The sequence below is a fragment of the Berghia stephanieae genome, chromosome 2, assembly GCF_034508935.2.
Source record: "Berghia stephanieae isolate SIO BIC M18660-M18661 chromosome 2, UCSD_Bste_1.3, whole genome shotgun sequence".
Taxonomy (NCBI): Eukaryota; Metazoa; Mollusca; class Gastropoda; order Nudibranchia; family Aeolidiidae; genus Berghia; species Berghia stephanieae.
The window spans coordinates 69,473,479-69,493,377 of record NC_088361.1 but is presented as its reverse complement, the minus strand read 5'-3'; the positions used below and the strand labels follow the sequence as shown (position 1 = coordinate 69,493,377).

The window sequence follows — 19,899 nt, the reverse complement described above, 5'->3', positions numbered from 1 at the left end:
GAGTTTGGTACCAGAGGAGAATGAACCTGACACTATAGGAGGTGGGCGCCAGTGGGGAGTGAACCTGGGACTATGTAAAAAGGATATCAGTGGGAAATAAACCTGGGACTAAAGGGAGATGAATACCATTGAAAGTTGAAGCTGGATATGAGAGTTTGGTACCAGAGGAGAATGAACCTGACACTATAGGAGGTGGGCGCCAGTGGGGAGTGAACCTGGGACTATGTAAAAAGGATATGAGTGGGAAATAAACCTGGGACTAAAGGGAGAAGGATACCATTGAAAGTTGAAGCCGGATATGGGAGTTGAGTACCAGAGGAGAATGAACCTGACACTATAGGAGATGGGCGCCAGTGTGGAGTGAACCTGGGACTCAGGGAATTGCACACCAATTTGGAGTTAACCTGGGACTGTGGAAGATGGATAACTGTGGGTATCCGAGCCGAACTATAGGAGTTGGCTACCAGAGGAGAATAAACCTGACACTATAAAAGGTGGGCGCCAGTGGGGAGTGAACCTGGGAGTCAGGGAATTGCACACCAGTGGGGATTTAACCTGGGAATATGTAAAAAGGATATCAGTGGAAAATAAACCTGGTACTAAAGGGAGATGGATACCATTAAAATTTGAAGCTTGGTATGAGAGTTTGGTACCAGAGGAGAGAGAAACCTGACACTATAGGAGGTGGGCGCCAGTGGGGAGTGAACCTGGGACTATGTAAAAAGGATATGAGTGGGAAATAAACCTGGGACTAAAGGGAGATGAATACCATTGAAAGTTGAAGCCGGATATGAGAGTTTGGTACCAGAGGAGAATGAACCTGACACTATAGGAGGTGGGCGCCAGTGGGGAGTGAACCTGGGACTATGTAAAAAGGATATCAGTGGGAAATAAACCTGGGACTAAAGGGAGATGAATACCATTGAAAGTTGAAGCTGGATATGAGAGTTTGGTACCAGATGAGAATGAACCTGACACTATAGGAGGTGGGCGCCAGTGGGGAGTGAACCTGGGACTATGTAAAAAGGATATGAGTGGGAAATAAACCTGGGACTAAAGGGAGAAGGATACCATTGAAAGTTGAAGCCGGATATGGGAGTTGAGTACCAGAGGAGAATGAACCTGACACTATAGGAGATGGGGGCCAGTGTGGAGTGAACCTGGGACTCAGGGAAGTGCACACCAATTTGGAGTTAACCTGGGACTGTGGGAGATGGATAACTGTGGGTATCCGAGCCGAACTATAGGAGTTGGCTACCAGGAGAATAAACCTGACACTATAAAAGGTGGGCGCCAGTGGGGAGTGAACCTGGGAGTCAGGGAATTGCACACCAGTGGGGATTTAACCTGGGAATATGTAAAAAGGATATCAGTGGAAAATAAACCTGGTACTAAAGGGAGATGGATACCATTAAAATTTGAAGCTTGGTATGAGAGTTTGGTACCAGAGGAGAATGAACCTGACACTAAAGGAGGTGGGCGCCAGTGGGGAGTGAACCTGGGACTATGTAAAAAGGATATGAGTGGGAAATAAACCTGGGACTAAAGGGAGATGAATACCATTGAAAGTTGAAGCTGGATATGAGAGTTTGGTACCAGAGGAGAATGAACCTGACACTATAGGAGGTGGGCGCCAGTGGGGAGTGAACCTGGGACTATGTAAAAAGGATATGAGTGGGAAATAAACCTGGGACTAAAGGGAGAAGGATACCATTGAAAGTTGAAGCCGGATATGGGAGTTGAGTACCAGAGGAGAATGAACCTGACACTATAGGAGATGGGCGCCAGTGTGGAGTGAACCTGGGACTCAGGGAAGTGCACACCAATTTGGAGTTAACCTGGGACTGTGGGAGATGGATAACTGTGGGTATCCGAGCCGAACTATAGGAGTTGGCTACCAGAGGAGAATAAACCTGACACTATAAAAGGTGGGCGCCAGTGGGGAGTGAACCTGGGAGTCAGGGAATTGCACACCAGTGGGGAGTTAACCTGTGAATATCTAAAAAAGAATATCCGTGGGAAATAAATCCGGCTTCAACTCCCAATGGTATCCATCTCCCTTTAGTCCCAGATTTATTTCCTACTGATATCCTTTATACATATTCCCAGGTTAACTCCCCACTGGTGTGCAATTCCCTGAGTCCCAGGTTCACTCCCCACTGGCGCCCACCCCTTTTGTGTCAGGTTCATTCTCCTCTGGTACCAAGCTTTCATATCCGGCTTCAACTTTCAATGGTATCCATCTCCCTTTAGTCCGAGGTTTATTTCCCACTGATATCCTGTTTACATAGTCCCAGGTTCACTCCCCACTGGCGCCCACCTCCTATAGTGTCAGGTTCATTCTCCTCTGGTACCAAACTCTCATATCCGGCTTCAACTTTCAATGGTATTCATCTCCCTTTAGTCCCAGGTTTATTTCCCACTGATATCCTTTTTACATAGTCCCAGGTTCACTCCCCACTGGCGCCCACCTCCTATAGTGTCAGGTTCATTCTCCTCTGGAACCAAACTCTCATATCCGGCTTCAACTTTCAATGGTATTCATCTCCCTTTAGTCCCAGGTTTATTTCCCACTCATATCCTTTTTACATAGTCCCAGGTTCACTCCCCACTGGCGCCCACCTCCTATAGTGTCAGGTTTCTCTCTCCTCTGGTACCCAACTACCAAATCCGGCTTTAACTCCCAATGGTATCCACCTCCCTTTAGTCCCAGATTTATTTCCTACTGATATCCTTTTTACATAGTCCCAGGTTCACTCCCCACTGGCGCCCACCTCCTATAGTGTCAGGTTCATTCTCCTCTGGTACCAAACTCTCATATCCGGCTTCAACTTTCAATGGTATTCATCTCCCTTTAGTCCCAGGTTTATTTCCCACTCATATCCTTTTTACATAGTCCCAGGTTCACTCCCCACTGGCGCCCACCTCCTATAGTGTCAGGTTCATTCTCCTCTGGTACCAAACTCTCATATCCGGCTTCAACTTTCAATGGTATTCATCTCCCTTTAGTCCCAGGTTTATTTCCCACTCATATCCTTTTTACATAGTCCCAGGTTCACTCCCCACTGGCGCCCACCTCCTATAGTGTCAGGTTCATTCTCCTCTGGTACCAAACTCTCATATCCGGCTTCAACTTTCAATGGTATTCATCTCCCTTTAGTACCAGGTTTATTTTCCACTGATATCCTTTTTACATATTCCCAGGTTAAATCCCCACTGGTGTGCAATTCCCTGAATCCCAGGTTCACTCCCCACTGGCGCCCACCTTCTATAGTGTCAGGTTCATTCTCCTCTGGCACTCAACTCCTATAGTTCGGCTCGGATACCCACAGTTATCCATCTCCCACAGTCCAAGGTTAACTCCCAATTGGTGTGCACTTCCCTGAGTCCCAGGTTCACTCCACACTGGCGCCCATCTCCTATAGTGTCGGGTTCATTCTCCTCTGGTACTCAACTCCCATATCCGGCTTCAACTTTCAATGGTATCCATCTCCCTTTAGTCCCAGGTTTATTTCCCACTGATATCCTTTTTACACAGTCCCAGGTTAAGTCCCCACTGGTGTGCAATTCCCTGAATCCCAGGTTCACTCCCCACTGGCGCCCACCTTCTATAGTGTCAGGTTCATTCTCCTCTGGTACTCAATTCCCATATCCGGCTTCAACTTTCAATGGTATCCATGTCCCTTTAGTCCCAGGTTTATTTCCCACTGATATCCTTTTTACACAGTCCCAGGTTAACTCCCCACTGGTGTGCAATTCCCTGACTCCCAGGATCACCCCCCACTGTTGCCAAACTCCCATAACTTTGCCGGATATTGTCGGGTTTCGGCGGGTTTCGGCGGGTTTCGTAATAAAGCACTAATTCTTTTTTACGAAACCCGCCGAAACCGGCCGATAAACTTAGTCTCAGGTTCACTCCCGACTGGTGTACACTTCCCTGAGTCTCGGGTTCACTCCCCACAGTTGTCTACTTCCCATAACTTTGCTGTATATTGTCGGGTTTCGCCGGGTTTCGGCGGGTTTCGGCGGGTTTCGTAAAAAAGCACTGGTTCTTTTTTACGAAACCCGCCGAAACCCAGTCCCAGGTTCACTCCCCAATGGTGTACACTTCCCTGAGTTCTAGGTTCACTCCCCACAGCCACCTACTTCCCATAACTTTGTCGGGATTCGTCGGGTTTCATCGGGTTTCGGCGGGTTTCGGCGGGTTTCGGCGGGTTTCGGCGGGTTTCGGCGGGTTTCGGCGGGTTTCGGCGGGTTTCGGCGGGTTTCGTAAAAAAGACACACCCTATTCGAGACAATCCGACACAAAGAAGATGAGGGAAGATGAGCATCTTGCTAGGACTTATAGATGTCGCTGGCATCTTGGCTTGTTTGATGACCAATCATCGGGAGTGACTTCCATCCGTTTCCATGTGAAACTGTTGTTGCTAACATTGTTTACAGTAACAACAAGAATGAATGCGTAACAATTTTGGTTCCACATCAAGAGTACAACAAGGTAACAATTTTGTGAAGCGATCTGTTGTGGCAATGCCTGAACACTGTTTCTGACAAAGGTAACCCAATTTTCAAATTCCCAAAACATAAAGCAACGTTATTATCCACTAAATAGAGAAGAGTCTAGATATCGGTAAATTGAAATTACATCATTCAATTTAAAGTCTTGAAATTAGATTTATAAACTAAAGCTCTTTATTATTTGTACAGATTTAGATTTAAGCAGAGTAATCATAATAATTAATGTTTTCTAATACTATGCATGGATTATACTGATGATTTTACTTACCCAGTTAATCAGTTAACAGCTTACTTCTCGGGCCTAATGATGAGTTTGCTGTTAGGTGGGTTGCTATATGATTTGTTGACAGTTTGTTTTGTAAACAGGGGGCTTTTTGTACTCTTGGGATCCGACCCCCCCCCCCCCAACCCTTCAAAGATAATATAAGCATGTATAACTATTATTCACGCACACACACACACACACACACACCTATATATATATATATATATATATATATATATATATGTGTGTGTGTGTCCGTGTGTGTGTGTGTGTGTGTGTGTGTTTGGCACAATGTCCTATTGAAATAATTTTATAAAACAATAACTTCTAGATCTCAGAAATGGATTCAGAACACCCGAAAAAAATAAGCTTAAAGGAATACCAGCAGATGAAATAAGAAAGAATGGTATTTGCCTTTATAATGATCATTTTGAAGACAGTCAGTTTACTGGTCCGTCTGTTAGTTGTGTGGAACGCTATTCCAAACATATTCAATTTCCCGAACTCTCATACTTCGCTTACAATAACATGGAAATAAAGACACGAGAGCGGAGGACCAGTTGTTAAAAAGAATGAATCCTAAATTGATATAACACGTAGGTCGGCGCTACAATATCTTTAACAAGTAAACTGTCGATGTTTACCCTTCTAGATATTTACTCTTATAGATTCACTAGTCCTTCGGAGCCATTAGGTCCACGGAGCCGGAGTTTATTCCAGTTTCCTATGCGTGAAATAGACAATAGCAATTGCTTGCTATCCTTTGGATAGGACGCTAGACTATTACAAAATTATTATTATTCTCTGCCAAATCTAAGAGATAAAATTACTGCTGTATGGACAGAGGGTCAGAAATAAAAATTCGAAGTCACCTGAGATCAATCTCGTGCTGAATCATTAAATCAACAATTGAAGATAAACGCAACCCACAATCTCAAAACAATACTAAGTCGAGATGAAACAGGCCCTGAAAAGGTCAATTTAGAATTTAAATGGTATGAATTACGAACTTTGAGTCTTTACACTGTCAGAAATTATATTTGTTCTTTACAACGAGGAATATAAACTGATTGAGTTTCATATAAGTGCCAAAATTCAACTTCCTGCACTTACTTCATTCCAACATAATACCAATTTCAGACGGTGGATCACAAATCTGCCACGGGGTATTCTCTCCCAAGCGCATAAGGAGCGGTGCCCACAATAAAGGAATAGTACCACCCAGTAAAATACCAAGGGCCCTTATACCAAAAATAATAGAAGAAATCTTTATTGTTTCATAATATTCATTTACTTTGTGTAATGATGATATAAATGCAACTGCAGGATCTAGGCAACGTGCCCACTAAACGGCAATTGCCTGACATGAAACGTTATTTATCAAGCCACGGTTACCCGCTCAGATACATCAAAACAAGAAACATACATAGGTCTCACAGAGTGTTCATTCAAAACCAGATACGACCTGCACAAATCTTCTTTCAAAAGCATATACAAACGACATTCTACTACACTAAGCGAACACACTTGGAGCCTCAAAGAAAAAAACAACAACATATAGTACAGCATTACGTGGAAAACCATCTCCTGAGCACAGCCGTACTCCCCCTCATCTAAGATTTGTCACCTATGCTTGGAAGAAAAATTCTACATCATCCAAAACTCAACCTGACAACAATCAACAGAGGAAACGACGATACATCTTCATGCAGACATAGAAACAAACACCTTTTATGTATTTATGAACTACCATAACTACGAATACGATAACGTACGATCTTCTTCTTCTTCTTTCAGCTTATCCCGCATTTTGCAGGGTTGCCATAATGAATGCCACTTCTCCATGCGTCTCGATTCAGAACGTCATCTTCTTCCAGGCCCAGTTCTTTCATATCGTCCTTTCCTTATCCAACCATCTAGTCTTTGGGCGTCCTTTTTTCCTCTTTCCGCCAATTGTAAGTCAAATACTTTCCGTCCCACGTCCTCCCTCTCTCGTCTCTTTACATGCCCGAACCATTTCAGTCTATACCTCTATCTTCTCTCATCTTTATAGATACATTCTTCACTTCAGTCAACCTTCAAATTCGTTCATTACTCACTTTATCTTTTCTTGTCCAGCCAAGTGACCATCTCATCATCCTAATTTCTGCCACCTCAACCTCTTTATCTTGTTTTTTTTTTATTGTAGCACCTATCTCTAGTCCATAATATAACATTGCTGGTCTTATAACTGTTGTATATATTATTTTTCCCTTCAGCTTTGCGGAAATTCGTTTGTCACACATAACTCCAGTTACCTTCTTCCAATTATTTCCACCTGCCTGTATCCTCTTCTTAACTTCCATCGCAATGCCCCCATCTTCTTGCTCCTAATTATTTGAATTCGTTTGTCTCTGGCATATCCGATATCATCTTCTCCTATCTTTATCCGATAACGTACGATGCCAACCGAAATAGACCAACACACACAACAATCTTCTTTCACTTTCACTTCCTGATGAGAGCGAATGCTCAAAACAATATTGTAGAAGTTGATCATAATTATACTTGAATTATTTTATAAATAGGTCCTTTTATAATAAAGTTGAGCACTATTAATTATTTAATGGTATTTGTTTTATAAATTTATCTTATATATATATATATATATATATATATATATATATATATATATATATATATATCCCTATATATATTTGGATCCATATATTTAATTTATAGAATTATTTTAAATAATTAGGAATGCAACCTTTTACAACCAACAAACTAATTGTCGCCACATGTAAATACTGCCACAGCGTTTGTTACCCGCCATAGTAACGCTTAACAGCACATTGGGAGGAAGGAGAGTAGCTATGACTACTTTATTTAACACTAAAAGAGAGAAATAATATATATATATATATATATATATATATAATATATATATATATATATATATATATATATATATATATATATATATATATATATATCATAAACCTAAGGGACTGCTCAACTTTTAAAATCGTTGCTTATACTGAAAAAATGTTAAAATCAAATTTGATACATTAAAAAAAGTACAGTAGGCAAAAACTCAAATTAATCGCACATTTCACTATTGTATAACTTGTATTCTAAGCTGTAAAATCACACGACCCATTAATGTATAAAACATAAAGCATATGCCAATCATAACTGGCGAATATTGATGTGTAAAATTAAAATCAGATTTCACAAGTCCTATGAAAGGAATTTACCGCACATTGTTCAGCGCATCCGTCATTGTGAAACCGTTTTGCTTTCAACATTATGACATCGTTTAGGATATCGAATATTGTCGAGATATTTATTTAACGTGCAAATATCGAATTGTGCTCACCAACTTTTATCTGAATTGGAAATAGAAACTGCAAGCAGTAAGCAGTACAGAATAGGAAACTTTCGACTTTCAGTTCGTTGAAGGCGATTTTTGTGTTCAACGAACAGTACATATTTACTGAATGGAATAATATATATTATATGAATTGTATTATAGAGCAGTAAAATTAGGTGCCCCAAACGTAAACAATAAGAAGTTGCTAGTGATTTTCGTTAGGGACCGGAATAATTTACGCACAATATAGGTCTCCCAATTTTGTAGTTTGAGTTGTAGGCAATACACTTTCAGTATTGAAAATATGTTTACATAAAATCTAACAGTTGCAGAAATAATAATATAAGGCTAAATTATTCTGAAAACCAGGCTCCGAATAATTCTCGTCTTGTTCACACCAGCGCAATAATTTGCTCTGGTCTAAAAATAGATAGACTGTAACTTTTGATAAATTTGACCTTTTGTTCCATAAAATATCCATATCTAGACATTATTTGATGCATGATCGAGTATTTATGAATATGTGTTTCTTTTGCCACCTAACAGCCAAATTTTAAAGGTTATTTTTTTCTATAATTTACATTGGAACGTGAGCTGTCAAGACAGGAACATGTGGTTTGCCATGTGCTTCTAGACCTTGTTTACGTTTGGCACCTAATTTTACTGCTCTATAGAACAGTAAAGGAAGGTGCCCCAAACGTAAACAAGGTCTAGAAGCACGTGGCAGACCACATGTTCCTGTCTTGACAGCTCACGTTCCAATGTAAATTATAGAAAAAAATAACCTTTAAAATTTGGCTGTTATGTGGCAAAAGAAACACATATTCATAAATACTCGATCACGCGTCAAATAATATCTAAATATTGATTTTTTATTAAACAAATCGTAAAATTTATCAAAAATTACTGTCGGTCTATTTTTAGACCACGGTCAATCTCATTCTCCAAAATCAATGCGCTTGTGTGAACAAAACAAGAACTATTTGAAATCTGGTTTTCGGAATAATTTAGCCATATACAAAGAATTTAAATAAATAACTATTTTATTTGTACGTATTTGTTTTTAACTGACTGAGTATTATCTACAATTTGAACGACAAAAACGGGAGACCTGTTTTGTGCGCAACGTTGTCCGGCTGCTAAAGTTCCTAATCACCAGAAAAGAATGGCAGTCCAACTCATGCAAAGGTAAGATGCCAATTTCAGTGTTTGAGTTTGTAATTTGTATCGATTGGTTTTGAGAGAAGGAAACGATTTAGTTCAATGTTAATCCATAATAGCGTTCGGGTATTTAACTTTGGATGTCTCACCGGCATAATTTTAGAATGCTTTGTTTATTTGTTTTCATTTCACTTCGCAATTTGACTGCTGTCAGTCATTACAAATTACAGTTACAGTTACAGTACAGCTTCACTCGCCGATTCTCACTTACAGAGTTTACGTTTCCTTCACTCATGTCTGCTTCATGCTCATTCAGTGAGTGATTCGAATACTACTCTGTGAGAGAACACACTTTTCGTAATTTATGACATTTTATGGGTAACGTTTACAGTCTAGAACGTGTGTCAGTGTCAGCGTCAGTCATAACTTGACCGAAAAACAAAACAGAAAGGAACAAAAAAAGAGCAGACACCCCCCTCCTCAGTAGTTGAAATCTCAACAAAAGTTGTTTTTTTAAATCCTCATCTTTCGTGGCGCGTAGCTTTCACCGCTTGTCATATTTTATTGACTCTCGCTCTTTCCTGACCTGATAATAATAATAGATTTCGAAACAGTCTTCATTCTCTCATTATCTATTCATGACTGGAACTGGAAAAGGAACAAGACAAAGGGTCTCTGCCACCGATTTTCAATATCTTGTGTTGTTTGAGGGATTTAAGTTGGTAGCCGTTTTTGCCACATAAGACTTGTTGTTATTGTTTTTGCTGAGAGTCGATGGGATAAGGAATGGCAGAGAGGGAGGAATGGGTGAAAAAATGAGAATGTCTGGGAAAAGAAAATGTCCCACTCAACCCCTTCTCGCATCTTTGATATTTGGCAGGTGTCAAACTACATGTATGACGTTTTGGATCTTCCAAGCCGTTTCGCCTTATTTGGTCGGTAGCTCTGTGAAAGAAAACATACAATTGTAAAATGCAGGGAGTGCGGTCTGATATTTTCGTCGTCGCTATGATTATTCCCCAGACAGGGTCTGCCAATAACGAAAATTGGTTATTCCCAGACCGATAGAGGAAAAAAAAAAACAATATTTTTTATTTAAAAAAAAAATAAAAACAATTTTAAGAAATTCATGCTCAGAAACGGAACAAGGCCAAACAAAAAAGGATAAAAGAATAGACTCGCTCCAAAAAAAAAAAAAGATTTTAAAAAAAAGGGGGGGGGGGGGGGGGGGGGGGGGGGGAGAGCGATTGAATGAATCTGTGCAGCTAAAATGAGCAACGAGTTTCCCTTGGCTCAAGAGGAATGAAAATGAAAAAAACTGTGTTTAAGTTTTTGTATGAGTGTTGTGGGGGGTCGTGGGGTTTTGTTACAGTTTTATACTTATAGATAGAATGCGGTTGGCCAAGGAGTTCACAACATTGCCATCCGGAAGTATAACGGACCAACACACAAACTCTGTGTAACCATGAACTTTTATAGTCTGGTTAATACAGTTTAGTGAGAACAACTCACAAACGCGGATGGCAAAAACAATAACAAAGGCCTGAGTGACGTCATCTGCATACTATCTATACACATCCCTGTGAGTTCAATCTATTTTGGGGGTAATGATCAAGTGGGGCCTGGTCCCACAACTCTTTACGGATTTACCTTGGATTGAAATGAAAACTAAACCTCTCTGATTACTTTAGATTACCTAATTTTATTTCATACGTTTTTTTATGAAGAAGAAGCTTTTTAGGATTTTGTAATTCATAGGAAACACCATGATATGTGACATGATGTCTTATCTAAATTTTGCCTGAGGAATGATAAGCCAAAAATTTTGAAAAGCTCTCTCTATTGATCGAATTATCAAAAATTTTATTTGTGATCAGATATTTTATTTGACTTTAAAGTGAAATCTAGAGGCATTAAAAAATATTCAATGTTTATTAGACTTTTCTTATGTGATCAAAAAGTTAAATACAGGAAATACTGATCAAATGAGTTCACCAGAAGGTAAATAAAAGCCCATTTTTTAAAAGCTAATCGACATTGGTTATGTAATCTTGCCTTCATGATCATAAATCTCTGATAAAATTAGACCTGACACAACGGTTTTAGTTTTAACAACCTAGTGGTATCTGAGTTCCAGGTCCATTATGTTTTCTAATGTTTTTATTGAATATAAGCAAACCATTAAGAAATAGGTCATGTCTATATATTCAACATTGAATGGTATTTCTTCTTACATTGAAATAAGTGGTTCTTTAGAGTAATAAGGCTCATGGAACTGGAGTTATTCCTGTTTCTGTAACATGAAGCAACAGACCTTAAATAGTGCTTGATAACTTTCTTTAAACAATAAATGGTATTTCATCTTACTTTGAAATAATTGGTCCTTTAGAGTCATAAGGCTCATGGAACTGGAGTTTTTCCTGTAACATGAAGCAACAGACTGTAACAAGTGCTTGATGAACTCTGAATAAGTTGCACATTTACATTTTACTTGTAGAGTTAGATCCAGTTATTCATTCAAACATTGCTATCTTAATTTCAAATTGGCATTTAATTAATAATAATAAATATAAAGTTAAATAAATCCAATGATAATAATTGATAAAATAAGATAATTATAACTTTTATTCATTGGTTGGTCCATATGAATTTTACTTTATGATTTTGTGTGAGATGATATTGCTTTTTATGGGACCATGGGAAAATGGTTTAGGATGCCATGCTTATCTTTTTTTTTCAGATCTAAATAACATTACAACAAGAATGAGTCTCTGCATTCCTTTAATTGTTCTGGAAGCATTGGCCTGCCTATACCATGGGAATTAAACAATTTATATTCAGGAAGAAGTATCATTATTATTATTATTATCATCATCATCATCATTGAGTCATATCCTTCAAGATTATCAAAATGGCTTTCATTTGTTACTGTATCTTATAGAGTTCCTCATATATCATTATGGACCCTTCTATGTTTTTTTAATGGAATTAATGTTTTTATTCTATATTCTTCATAAAACCTCTCAGCTTTATTGACCTACCAAGTATAATCTAGAGACTAGAGAGCGGTGATTGAGAGAACAGGACCATATTTTGCTTTCGAGCGTTTCTTAATTTTAAAAGCAGCTTACTGTAGTTTGTAAAGATTTTAAAAAACTTTTTTCTAATGACAGCGTCTAATACACGTTAAAACCAATGCATTTCTATCCCGTTGTAATTTTTGGCAGTGGTATCTCCATTTTAATGGTATTGGCTCCTGTTTCTTTATACAAATGCCCTGTGAGCTTGTTATACACTCGAAAGAAACATTTACATAGGGAAGTCAAGAAGAATATAGCAAAAGAAACCTGCTTCCTTGGTTATGAATAAGAAATTTAAAAAGAAATAGGCAAATATCTCTTTATCTTGTCTACCATTTAACTTTCTAATTATTTTTAAAAGTTTATTATATCCTTTTCTATATTTATAATTTAATTTATCAACAAGATAAGAGTACTGATGAATCTATTTATGTAGCTGATTTGTAATGGTAGTAGAATTTGATAGATGGGACCATGTGATGTTGCATATCAGAACCTTTCTTAATCAAAGCTTTTGCTAAGGCTCTTAAATCACAGATTTAAAAAAATGGAACTACACAGTTTCAGTAATAATTATCAATTTTCTTTATTTTTTTTCTTTCTCTTTCACAGGATGAGAATACAAGCATACCTTTATAATGGAGAAACATCTTATCTATATTTTTAAAAATGATTTTCAGTTTGAATAACATGAATATGAATGAAATGACAATAAAAGTGATATAAATTTATAATCTGCTTTTAATTTATTTCGATTTCACAAGTTGTGTTATGGCCCTCAGATACGGCAGGACGGGTGAGACTGAGAACCAGTCCTCACAATAGCACTAGAGGTCTTGTATGCAAGATGTGATTTCCATTGATGCAGTTTAAAGACTGTCCTGTTTTATTCATTCTGGTGCACGCTGTAGGTTTTTTGGGGTTTTTTTTTTTGTTTCTTGTTTTAAAGAAAGATTCTTTGGGCTTTTTTCTTCAATCTAAGACTTGATTGAATTCTGACTCAATGCAAATCAACTTTGTTCCAACTCCAACTCCTCAATTTCAAATTACAATGAACTTGTGCGCCCTTCCTTCTCTGTTAACCTACAGGTTATTGGATATGTAAGTTTAATACATTTACGTCTACCACAATGATAGACTAGCAATTTATCTAAATATCTTGCATTCGTCTTTTGTAATAACTTTTCATTCTGGGTTACACATGAAAGTTAGCAATGCCGGGTTACAAAAGTATTTTGATATTAAAAAGATCATCATCCTAACATTCTAATCTTAATCTTTGTCATCTTACTTTTTTTTTTATATGTTGCCAGGTGTAAGACTTATTAATTTTGCAAGTCATCATCATCATAGCTTGTCGCACCAACACCAAACTCACTCCACAGCATTGGGGAGCAGACTCTTAGGTCATGGTCAGTGCAGCTGAGCCCATCCTGGCATTCTCTAAGGATGTCTGCTCTGGGCATTCACATGTACACAAGCTAGTCTCAGCCAGCCCCCACTTTTTCATGCCACCAGTTGTTCTCACAAGTTTTGCCCGTGCTGTGTTCAGTGTTACCAATTCATTCCTGGGGAGCTCGGTTCCGTAGGACAGTTCTTCTCTCGGATCTCCAACAGCTTCATTTGCATGATTGTCCCACTCTGTGTGGAAATCCTGTATACAGCTGCATGGTCAGGGTTGATGCTTTCTTCCGTCATGAAGCTCTTTCTCGACTTCAGTCTACTTTTTATTGGGCTGTGGTCATGTTGGGGGTGCCTTGGGTCCATTTTCTGTTTATATTTCTGGGCTTTGGAAGCAGTGGCTCTTCGAATGTGGGGAGGTGCAATGCCAGCCAGCCGATGGAGGACTGGAACTGCAGTCGGTTTCAAGTTACTCTAATGATCCGGCAGGTGTTATTTTGACATGGCAGGATCTTACTCAGACTGGTGAGACCTTTTCGGCTGTTGAATAGCAGAGGGCTAGTATGGTTGTCCTGACTGTTTTCTGATCTGCTCCCCGTGTAAGTTTTTCTTCTCTTTTCTTAGGAAGTTGTTTCTTTTGGCCACCTTTGCTTTTGTTTTCTTTGCGTTCTGAGAAAAGGACATTGTGCGGTTTACGGTAACACCGAGGTACACGGGGAATGTGTTGTTCTCCAATATGTCCCCATTCCAGGAGATGTTCAGTTTCCTGTTTTCTTTAGACTTGGCGGCTCTTTATATGGAAAGCACACTCTTGAGTTTTTCCTGGGTTAGCATTTTGTGAGTTCTTTAAATGTGGGCTCAGAGAGTGGCTCCAGGACATCCGTTAGTCTCTCCTCAATGGTCTTGAAATCAGAGGCCTGGGACGCGAGACACAGATCATCAGCATATAGAAACCCCTGGATGTTCTCGAACTGAGGTTGGTCATTGGTATAAACGTTGAAAAGGATAGGTGCAATTACCGATCCTTGAGGGAGTCCGTTCTTTTGTGATCTGCTTTTCTTCCCATCCATTTCCACAAAAAAGTGATGGTTTGACATAAGGGATTTTATTATTGCAACTATTTTTGTGTTACGAGTTACCCTTGCAACCTTTAGGAGCAGTTTCCTGTGATTTACTGTGTCATAGGCAGCTGCCAGGTCCACGAACACAGTTCATGTAATTTGTTTGTTCTCGTAGAGATGACTGATCCTACCTCAATGGCGATTGGTCCGGATTGTGATTTTGGTATGGGGTTGCCGACAGTTTTTGACATGGCTGGAAGACACAAATGCAGGGTCTGGGTTGTAACCTGTTCTCCAGCGAGCGCTTGAAAAGGATGATTCATGCGTCATAGAAGAGTGTCAGATTATATTGGTCAGCCCATTCCTCAACAGTATCTACATCTTCGTTGTTCTCATTGTATCCCCATTTGGTGCTGTGGCTGTTAAAGTCACCTATCACAATCATTGGTTTCTCACTAGTGGTGGATGTAACTGGCCACTTGAATGGCGTTGGTGGAGGTTTGTTGACAGATATCACATTGAAGTGTCTGCCTTCAATTCTGAGAATTTCCACCTTACTTACTGTCATGTCCTGGTTGTATGTCACTATTGATTTGTCTTTGACTTTGATGTAGTTAACGCTACCGTGAATGTTGCTTTCATGTTGTATGACTAAATGCATGCCAGGGATGTTTAGTGCCACGGTCTTGTGCGTCTCTTGTAGACAGAGTTGCGTCGCTGGAGGCCGATTGCTACAACACACACAACACCAACATTTTGCAAGTATCTTTAACACTTTTACCATTAAACGATGATATTGACAACAACAATAATAATAACTATTATTATTATTATCATTATTATTATTATTATTATTATTATTATTGTTATTAATAATGATATTAGTAGTAGAGGTCTAGTAGTAGAAATAGTAACAGTTGGACCAAGTACATAAATATGAATATTTTATAGCGCATTTCAACAGATTCAGATAGCCGTGAGCAATGCGCTTCACAATGTTTCATATTTATCCCCCCCCCCCCCCCCCCCCACTTCAACAAGCCGTATGGAACCATATTTCTTTGTCATACAGCCTGTTAAGCGACCCTTGTGTACTAAACCTGTCACTACCGTCATTTCTGTAGCCAGATACTCATTCAATCGAGTGGGGTAAGCGGTAAAGTGCCTTAGCCAGGGAAACAACGCGGGGACCACAATTTTTCACGATTAGTCATCCATCCTATTACTGATCACACTTAGCATTGGCATTGCTCGACTTTTGTGACAAGACGAAAACCGTACCGCTGAGCCATACGGTCCGTTAGTTCAGTCTAGTTTTGTGGTATCAGTGGTTATAATACAGTAGTGGTAGTGCAGTTATAGTAGAAGTACGTAGTAGTAGTCTTCTGTTCAAAATGGTCATCTGAGCGAAGAGATAGGAGATAGATTCGAATTTACTCTCTTCATTGCATTGACCGTATGCTTTGACTTTGATCATTTGATACGCTGTAAAAAAAAAAAAAAAAAAGTACGGTCCACCTTAACCAAAAACAAGCAACAATCTTAGTTTCCCTGAACATAGATATGGTTTTGTTTCCGGGAAGAGGGGGAACCATGATTATGGTTTTCCTACAAAATAAAAGGAGCATTTGGGCTATAAATAATATGATCGTGGCCTCCCTAGCTATCTCAGGCTCGGAGTAAACAGCTGGAATTTATTCACGACCAGCTTCAGTTTGCTGCCTTAGCAACATGTAAACAAAAAGTTGGTTGGATGCGCATGACATTACTAAAGGTCAACTGCAGCATAGTTCGGGTCATTTATAAAAAAAATCTGGGTCACGTTTGACGTCAAATGTTATTGTTTACATATGGGGCACCTTCCTTTACTCTTCTATAGGTAATGAATGTTCAAGACATTCGATTAAATTAAGTGAAAGTATCGATGAAACTTAAGCTCAAAGAGTTCGACTCATTGAAAATTCGTTGCAAAAGAGCCTATAGATTTATAAATAGTAACAGATAGGCTGAGCAGCGGTGCGATAATGGACGTTTGGGGTACAAACCCTTCGCAGGCACAACAATACACAAATAAACGTGGAAAACAAATAAAATATAATGAAAAATAACTTCATTCGTCTGTACTCAATGGTGGTTGCAGTATGAATGAAATGTTAGCGTGGCGTGGGTAGAGGATAGGGTGCCCCAGGGGGGGGGGGGGGGTGATCTATTTGATAAGAAAAGGTCAGCGTCAGGGAACAGAACTTTCCAGACTATAATGGAAGATAAAAGACATATTAGTAGTAGTAGTAGTAGTAGTAGTAGTAGTAGTAGTAGTAGTAGTAGTAGTAGTAGTAGTAGTAGTAGTAGTAGTAGTAGTAGTAATAGTAGTAGTAGAAAGCTGTAGTGAAACGGTAGGGGGCGGTGGAGGAGGCGAGGTGAAAGAGTCACGGCGGAGGTGGGGGGGGGGGGGGGGTGGTTGTTGGATGAGCGAAGGTCGAATCTTCGCGAAGGAAATACGAACGATCCGATGGCGATGCGATAGTAAAGTGGATACCGATAAATAGATAGATAGATAAATAGATGGATAGACAGATAGATAGGTAGAGAGATAGAAAAGAGGTGACTCTTTCACCTCGCCCCATCCACCGCCCCCTACCGTTTCACTACAGCTTTCTACTACTACTATTACTACTATTATTATTACTACTACTACTACTACTACTACTACTACTACTACTACTACTACTACTACTACTACTACTACTAATATGTCTTTTATCTTCCATTATAGTCTGGAAAGTTCTGTTCCCTGACGCTGACCTTTTCTTATCATTTAGATCACCCCCCCCCCCCCTGGGGCACCCTATCCTCTACCCACGCCACGCTAACATTTCATTCATACTGCAACCACCATTGAGTACAGACGATACACGTTATTTTTCATTATATTTTATTTGTTTTCCACGTTTATTTGTGTATTGTTGTGCTGACGAAGGGTTTGTACCCCAAACGTCCATTGTCTGTTTTGTTCCCATACGAAGCCTTTCCATTTTCACTCTTTCATTAGTATTTTACGACCACCAGCTTCAGGCAGCCCTTACCGTTTTCTGCGATAATATAACACACTGGGAAGCACGCCATTAGCTCCAAGACCCTCACTCGCTTAGTTCTGGTGCGCTGGTTAATAACGACCACCAGCTTCAGGCAGCCCTTACCGTTTTCTGCGATAATATAACACACTGGGAAGCACGCCATTAGCTCCAAGACCCTCACTCGCTTAGTTCTGGTGCGCTGGTTAATAAACCTATCGTGTCAATATTATGTCCTCTCTCTCTCTCTCTCTCTCTCTCTCTCTCTCTCTCTCTCTCTCTCTCTCTCTCTCTCTCTCTCTCTCTCTCTCTCTGTCTCTCTCTCTCTCATTCTCTCTCTCATTCTCTCTCTCTCTCTCTCTCTCTCTCTCTCTCTCTCTCTCTCTCTCTCTCCCCCTTCTCTTTCTCACTCTTTCTTTCATACTTTCTCTTTCCCTTTCTTTTTTTTTCTTTCTCTCTCTTTTTCTCTCTCCCCGTCTCTCTCTCTCTCTCTCTCTTTCTCTCTCCCTCTCTCTCTCTCTCTCTCTCTCTTTCTCTCTCTCCCTCTCTCTCTCTCTCTCTCTCTCTCTCTCTCTCTCTCTCTCTCTCTCCTTCTCTCTCTCACTCTTTCTTTCATTCTTTCTCTATCCCTTTCTTTTTTTTTTCTTTCTCTCTCTTTATTTATTTATTTCTCAATTTTATTCTCTATCGTCCCCCCCCCCCTCTCTCTCTCTCTCTCTCTCTCTCTCTCTCTCTCTCTCTATCCCTCCCTCTCTTCTCTTCTCTCTTTCTTTTTCCTTTCTCTTTTTCTCTTTCAAGTGAGGGTCTTACGTCGATGGCGGATACGCGCAGTGAAAGTTACGGGATTTGGTACGCGGGAAAATGGGATTGCCTATCTTTCTATTCAGGAACTGTGTTTTCAGTCCACCAGTGGACTGAAAACACAGCTGTGCATTCAGTCCACCGGAAATAAAAATATTTAAAAAGGACCAACTATCGTCGATACTTACCTCAATATTGACCACATTGATACTGAGCCTATTATAGGTTAGGCATCATCAAAAATGGACAGGCATAAAATTTATGGCATTTTGACGGCTTAATAATATCATTTACAGCGTTTTATTTACTCTCGGAAAGTCTTGATGAGAGTTGCTCGAAATCGGGAGCCCGAGATTCTTACCGTGGCTGTTAGATAGCCATTGGCCTAACCGTTTTGGCCAAAATTGGCCACACAGAGAATAATGTTTCTATAATTAATTTAAATGTAACATTTATATCTATTTTTCCTAGTCAGTTAGAATTTTTTGTGATTATCAAAACCGATGATTTTTTCCAAGGAGCTCAGAGTTTTGGTATTGTTTGCCCAAGGAAGGTTCTCTTTGGCCACTTTTCACATCGATCACTGGCCTCGAGCTTGCCTGTGCCCCCCCACCCCCGCCCCCGGCAGTCTTGACTTTGTCTTCTTCCAACGTCTTTTTCTTTCACAATCATTCCTAATCCTTTGGCTTGTAGAGCTAGTCTATTGTTCATTGTCTATCATGTCTTGTAAAACTAGAATTTTTTTTAAAAAATGGTATCCCATTTCTTCCTTTCTACTAGCCCGATCTCTCTCTCTCTCTCTCTCTCTCTCTCTCTCTCTCTCTCTCTCTCTCTCTCTCTCTCTCTCTCTCTCTCTCTCTCTCTGACGCTCCCTCAGACATATTCAAGACCCTATAACTATAAAGTTGTTCTGTTAACTTTTTGTTTTCATTTTTTTTATTCGTTTTTCTCCTGGCTCATATTGTTACGTACAAGGAATGCACAAGGCAATAAATTTTGACGTCTCCTTCTAAATTAAAATAATAATATTAAAAGTGAGTAAAAGTAAATAAATAAGAAAAATGTTAAATGTCGTTCAAACTTCTTAAGTCACAAGGAATGGTGTCAACGTGTTAAAGTTGAAAATAGAGAATTTTTTGACTGGTATCCCATTTCTTCCTTTCTACTAACCCTATCTCTCTCTCCC

At 39.5% G+C, this 19,899-nt stretch overlaps 1 long non-coding RNA gene across 1 annotated transcript; it reads left to right on the top strand.

Annotated features, from left to right (window-relative positions):
- Positions 1 to 8,827: 8,827 nt before the first annotated feature.
- Positions 8,828 to 13,113, top strand: LOC144965424 (uncharacterized). The gene is made up of 2 exons (XR_013644016.1): positions 8,828 to 9,326; positions 12,040 to 13,113. It is a non-coding gene; the product is annotated as an uncharacterized LOC144965424 (long non-coding RNA).
- Positions 13,114 to 19,899: the final 6,786 nt, after the last annotated feature.